Source organism: Trichosurus vulpecula, chromosome 2, assembly GCF_011100635.1.
Source record: "Trichosurus vulpecula isolate mTriVul1 chromosome 2, mTriVul1.pri, whole genome shotgun sequence".
Classification (NCBI taxonomy): domain Eukaryota; kingdom Metazoa; phylum Chordata; class Mammalia; order Diprotodontia; family Phalangeridae; genus Trichosurus; species Trichosurus vulpecula.
In genome coordinates, this window is record NC_050574.1 from 264996877 (window position 1) to 265004224 (window position 7348).

Consider the following 7348-nt stretch of genomic DNA (forward strand, 5'->3'; position numbering starts at 1 on the left):
AGCAGATAACTTAATGAATTTTAGTCTTCATTTAGCCAAAGAGACACTCTAGAATTATTTGATACAGAATGAAGGCACTAGAGATCCATTCATTGAGGGAGAAGAAGAAATTCTCCACCTGCAATCTGAAAAAATATTGGCTTTTGGAATGACCATGGTTAGCCACACTCACTAATCACCGTAGCAAAGGTAAATGACAGAATATTTAGGGGGCTCCCAGAGATTTGGGGATTTTGCTGATCTGAGCTTCTAGGTGATACCTAGTAAGGTGTAGAAAGAAGGAGAAAAGAGTTGGATGTTTGGTCAAAGTTGTCCTTTGGTTTCTCAGTTCTTTATCACCAGCTTGAGATATTTAGTACAGCTTGCTTTGGATCCTATGAAACAGACCTTGCCTCCCATTATTCAATCCTACTGGGGGGAGACAGGAAGAGGGAATACAGCATATACACATATCTTTGTAAGTTTATAGAAATATATACACACACACATGTGTGGGTGTGTGGGTGTGGTATATAAAAGAAAAGAATCTACAGGCTCTCTAATCAGAGGGCACAGAATAAGATCTCATCTCTGATGTTTACTGTGTGATCTTCAGCAAATCACTTAACTTTGCTAGGTTTAGGTTATCTCATCCGTAAAATGAAGGAGTAAGAATAGAGCACCTCAGAAGTCCTCTCCAGCTATAGATTTGCAATCCAAGTAAATACAAAGAACATAAAAAGTAATTTCAAGAGAAAATTTCTGATAACTGGAGAGACCAAGCAAGACTTTATAAGGAACTGGTAGGTTAGGTGTACTTTTAAGGAAATTAGGCATTCTGAAGGACAGAAGAGAGGAGTGAGTGTATTACAGATGGGGATGTGGAGGTAAGAGATAGAATATCATGCATGGAAAACACTAGCAGGTCTAGTATATGAATGGAAGACTTATGATATAGGAAAGAAAGGTAGTATAAACCATGACATGAAGTGGAAACAATAACATGAAGAAGAATATTGAATTACCAGGATAAGAATTTCTGCATTTTATCCACTTAATAGTTTTGAAGAGAGGTGTGGCATAACCAGATCTGTGTTTTAGGGGTACCTGTTTGATGATTTTGTGGAAGAGAGATTGAAGAGGTGAGGTATTGGAAGCAGAGAGACCAATTAAGAAATTATTTCAATAGTCCAGACATAGGTAACAAACACGTAACCTAGGGTAGACATGATATGAGTTGAAAGAAGGGGATGAATAGTCAAGATGTTGTGGAAGTATAAGAAACAACTCAGAAAGTGATTGAAAATGGAGGTGAAGTAACATAATTGAGTAGAGAATAACTATAAAATTGGTAACCTGATGGAACAGAATGATAGTGATACTCACAACAGAAAAATGAAGAGTTTGTAGGAGAAATGGATTTGGAGGGAAATGGTGTGTTTGGAAGGTATTAAGTTTCAGATGTCCATGGGACATCCATGTTCCCTTGATCATCAGGCAGCTAGTATTATAGGAGGTAGCTTCCCATGCAAGAAACAAGGTCTCTTGAGGAAATCACACTTAAATCTTTAAGGGAGCTAGTGTTTCTAAGAGCAGGAAAGAGGATGAAGATTGTAGGTATCATAAAGTGTCTGTGCAAAGACACACAGGCAGGAAACAAGATATGATATATGGGGAACAGTGATAGCTTGGCTAGAATTATCCAGTTTGGAACATTGTGCATATTTTGGGAGGGTGGTGAGCATGTGTAGTAAGCCTGGAAAGACAGGCAAAAACTAGCTTGAGTAGGGCTTAAAATACCAAACAAATGCTTTTGTATTCTATCCTAGAGGTAATAGGCAGCCACTGAAGCATCTCGAGCAAATGAGTAACATGGTCAAACGTGTTTTAGAAATATCAGGTTTGCAGCTATATGGAAGATGAATTAGAGAAGGGAGAAGCTAGACACAGGGAGATCATTTAAAAGGCTCTTTAAACAGTACACCAATAAATACATACATGCATAAATATGTATGTATGTACATGAATAAATTAAAAGGTAATTTGAAGAAGAGAATACTAAAAACTAGGAGGTTTAGGACAGTCTTCTCATAGAAGGTGCTACCTGAGCTGAGTTTTGAAGAATACCAGAGATTCTTAGAAGCAGAGGTGAGCAGGGAGCATGTTGAAGGTATAGAGACTCTGTGAAAAGATTCAGAGACAAGAAATGGAATTTCGAGTATATGGTTCAGCTAGTAAGTCAGTGTGGACATAATGTAGCATATATAAAAGGTTGTGATTTGAAATGTCTACATTGGTAAGTGAGGGGGACAATGTGGCTACTGGTAGTCACGTAGGATGGAGCACCTTTTTTCTGTACTTCTGGTTATTACACATTTGCCACGATTTTATAATTCAGAATTTTCAAGGTGAGTACCTATGAAGTTCATTATTTATTAGATCCTGGATCATTGCCTTGTTGTGGAAGAAGGGCTTGTGTATTTCATTGAAACTATGAGCCATGCCATTTAGGGTTACCTAGACAGACAGATCACAGTGGAGATTTCTGACAAAAGGTGATCCACTGGAGAAGGAAATGGCAAACCACTCTAGTATCTTTGCCAAGAAAACCCTATGAACAATATTAAAATGATTGAAGATATGATACCAGAAGATAAGTCCCTCAGGTGGGAAGCTGTCCAACATGCTACTGGGGAAGGCTCCAGTACTAATGAAGCAGCTGGGCCAAAGCCAAAAAGGAAGTTCAGCTGTGGATGTGTCTGGTGATGAAAAAAATATCTGGTGCTATAAAGATCAAGATTTCATAGGAACCTGGAATATAAGATCTATGCACCAAGGTAAGCTGGATGTGGTCAAACTAAAGATAGAAAGATTCAGTGTCAGTGAACTTATATGGACTTGAATGGGTGAATTTAATCCATGGCATATGTTACCATGGGCAAGAATCTCTCAGAAGAAATGGAGTACCCCTGGTAGTCAATAAAAGGGTGAGAAAAATTATACTGTGGCATAATCTCAAAAATGACAGACTGCTATCTGTTTAAACCCAAGGTAAACCATTCAACATCATTATAATACAAGTCTATTCTCCAACCACTGATGCCAAAGAGGCCAAAGTCACTTAATTCTATGAAGATCTATAACATCTTCTAGACATAATACCCAAACAACGTCACACTCATCACAGGGGATTGTAATGGTAAAGTAGGAAATCAAAAGATAATTGGAATAAGAGGCAAGTTTGGCATTGGAGTACAAAATGAAAGAGAATAGAGACTAATAGAGTCTTGTCAAGATAACTCATTGGTCATAGCAAACACTGTTTTTCAACAATGCAAAAGGTGAATTGACATATGAACATCACCAGATGGTCAATGTCAAAATCAGACTGATTACATACTTTGCAGGCAAAAGTGGAGAAATTCTATACAGTCAATTTTAAAAACTGGCTATAGCTCAGAGCTTCTTGTTGCAAAATTCAGACTTAAACTGAAGAAAGTAGGAAAAATCATCAGAACTTCTAGGTATGACCTAAAAAATCCCTTGTGAATATAAAGTGGAAGTGATGAATAGATTTAATGAATTAGATCTGAAAGATAGGGTACCTGACAAACTATGGGCAGACATTTGCAGTATTGCACAGGAGGCAGCAAAAAAAATCCAAAGAAAAAGAAGAGCAATAAAGGAAAATTGCTGTCTGAAAAGGCTTTACAAATAGCTGAGGAAAGAAGGCAAACAAAACAGAAAGAAGAAAGGGAAAGATATTGTCAAATGAATGCAGAATTCCAGAGAATAATAAAGAGAGGTATGATTTTATTAAATGAGCAATGCAAAAAAAAAGAAAGAAAACAATAGAATGGGAAAGACAAGATTTCTTCAAGAAAATTAAGGATATCGAGCAAATGTTTCACATAAAAATGGGCATGATAAAAGACAAAAATGGTCAGGACTTAACAGAAGTAGAAAAATTAAGAAGAGGTGGCAAGAATATACAGAAAAACCTTACAAGAAAGATCTTACCATCACTGATAACTACAAAGGTGTTGGTTATTGACCACCAACCAGATATCCTGGAGAACAAAGTCAAGTAGGCCTTAAGATACATTGCTAAACAAGAAAGCCAGTGGAGATGACAGAATTCCAGCTGAGCTATCTAAAATCCTAAAAGATGATGCTGTTAATGTGTTGCACTCAGTAAGCTAGCAAATTTGGAAAACTCAACAGTGGCCACCATATTGGAAAAGATCAGTTTATGGGCAAATCCTAAAGAAGGGCAATGCCAAAGAATGTTCATATTACCAAATATTTGTGCTCATTTTACATGCCAGCAGTTATGCTTAATATTCTGCGATTGTTCCAGCAATATGAGAACCAAGAACTACCAGAAGAGTGGGTTTTCAAAGAGGCAGAAGAACTAGAGACTAAATTTCCAGTATTCACTGAATTATGGAGAAGGCAAGGGAGTTCCAGAAAAAAACACCTACTTCTGCTTCATTGACTACACTAAAGCCTTTGACTGTGTGGATCACAACAAAATGTGACAAGTCCTCAAAAAGAGGGGAATACCAGATCATCTTACTTGCTTCCTGAGGAACCTGTTTGTGAGTCAAGAAACAATAGTTAGAACTGAACGTGGAAAAATTGGTTGTTTTAAAATTGTAAAATAAGTATGACAAGACTGTATACTTTCACCTTATTTATTTGAATTATATGTAGAATACATCATGTGAAATGCCAGTCTGGATGCATTAAAAGCCAGAAATAAGGCTGCCAGTAGAAATATCAACAGTCTCAGAGATGATGCCACTCTGATGTTAGAAAGTGAAGAATTAAAAAGCCTCTTCTTTAGTTTATTTTTATTTTTAATTACAACACTCAGTTCCACAAGTTTTTGAGCTCCAAATTTTCTCCCCCTCTTTCCCCTGCCCCCACCCCAGAAGGCATGTAATCTGAAATAGGCTACATATACCTTCACATTGAACTTATTTTCACAATAGGCAAGTTGTAAAGAAGAATTTAACCAATGAAATGAACCATGAGAAAGAAGAAACAAAACCAAAAAAGAAAAAAAAGAGAGAGAGCAAATCATTTGCTTCAATCTGCATTCAGACTCCATAATTATTTTTCTGGAGGTGGATGGCTTTTTCCATCATGAGTCTTTTGGAGCTATCTTAGAACCTTGTGTTGCTGAGGAGAGCCAAGTCTATCAAAATTAGTCATTACAGATACTGTGTGTCTGTAATCAGAAGCCTTTTGATGAGGATAAAAGAGGAGAGTGTAAAAGCTGACTTGAAGCTTAATAACAACAGCAACAACAACAAAAAAACCTAAGACACTGACAACTGATTGCATCACTTCCTGACAAACAGAAGGAGAAGAAATAGAAGCAGTGTCAGGTTTTATATTCTTGTCCTCAAAGAGCACTGCAGATGGTGACTGCAGCCATGAAATTAAAAGACACTTGCTCCTTGGAAGGAAAACTATGATCAGTCTGGGAAGCATATTAACAATCACAGAAATCACCTTGCCAACAAAGTTCTGTATATTCAAAGTTATGGTTTGTTGAACACAGCAGAATTGACTCTTTTCAACTGTAGTGCTGGAGAAAGCTTTTGAGAGTTGTTTGGATAGCAAGGAGATCAAAACAGTCAACACTTAAAGAGCTTAACTCAGACTGTTCACTGGAAGGTCAAATGCTGAAGCTGAAGCTTAAATACTTGGGCCACATAATGAGAAGACAGGGTCCATTGAAAAAGACCCTGATGTTGGGAAAGATCAAAGGCAATCTCCTTCTTGAAAAGGAGATGACAGAGGATGAGATGGATTGATACTGACATGGAAACAATGAATATGAGCTTGGACAGACTTTGGGACATAGTGGAGGATCAAAGGGCACATGGCACACCATGGTCCATGGAGTCACAAAGAGTTGGATATGACTGAAAAACAAATTTATTAGACATGTGTTCTGCAATCCAAGCAAGCTGCTACCAAGTAGCCTTGTTTACTGAACTATGTGGCAGATAGCAAGAGCAAGAAAAGACTGAAGAAGGTGTAGGAGGGAGGAAGATGATTGGGCTTCTGTAATTTTATGAACAGGCTTGTGATTCGTTAATATAATTCCTTCTAGTGAGATACTTCCTCTACACACTGAAAAGTAAAATGGATTGCCCACAGCCAGTACATGGCAGAGATAGGACTTGAACCCATGTCTTCTGGACTCTGAGGCTAACTCTCCACTATGCCATACTCTCTCTCCCTGTCTAACCTTTATAATTTGAGAAATAACCTTGGTTGGTTATAGATTATCTTTAGAACTGTCTAGTATTTTGCAAGCATTTTATAACAAGAAATTAAGAATACTGGGTCTAAGACATATACAGGATGCATTGTATATCCAAAGTCTATCATAAGAATGTCAAAATATCAAGCCCTGTGCTGAACTGAGCAAAGCAAGTTACCACGACAACCGAAGTGCCTGTTCTGCTAAACTTGGACTGGGCATGTGCAAAATGGTGCCAACATATCTGAAAGAGAGCACAATGAGAGTAAACAACAGAGGAAAGGCACCCTGTATTTTTATTTGTCTGGTATTTGGCGGGGAGAGCAATTCCTTCTACATCATAGGATTTAAACAAGAGTGAGATGTATCTCAAGGAATTTTAAATCCTTTATTCCTAGAAAAGATGGGGATTATTAGCAATGTTGTACATAGTGATCTTAAACCATTTCAAAGCAATATAGAATATATGGGTGTCAGTGCCTAGGAAACTCTGGGACTCTTACCCTCTTCTGACTGGAAATTTCTAATTGTCCCCTATCCCCAAGGTAAACTCTTGGGAATCTCTGCTGTGATTAGCAATTTCTAACTGCCTCTGTTGCCAGACAGATATTGCTCCAAGAACACATCTGCAACCCCGTTCTCACTGCATTTCAGCTACTCTGTTGACCCCTGCAGGTGTCCCTGGCTAAGGGCATGGTCAGAGGTTTGCCTTTGCTGGCTAGAAGTCTCCTAAACCAATCTTGTGGTTTTTCTAAGAATGTGCTATCACCCTACAATAAATAACTTGTAACCAACCTACTATTCCATCTAAATACCTTGCTGCCCTTGTCACGAGTATTTATAACCTCTGTTTGTAACTCCCTTCACTGAATTTCCCAATCTGAATAAGACAGGACATTGTTCTGAATTGCAATTCTTTGAATCTCAGTAAATGCCTTATTATTTTATTGATTACCTTGTCAGTCTGATTTTTATACAGCTTTGACAAATTGATGTCAAGAAATGGGATCTGCAGGATATCTATAGACAGCCACCAGACTCAACCCTCTGAGTTTGGTACTGATAGGAACCCATTATGTCCATCCA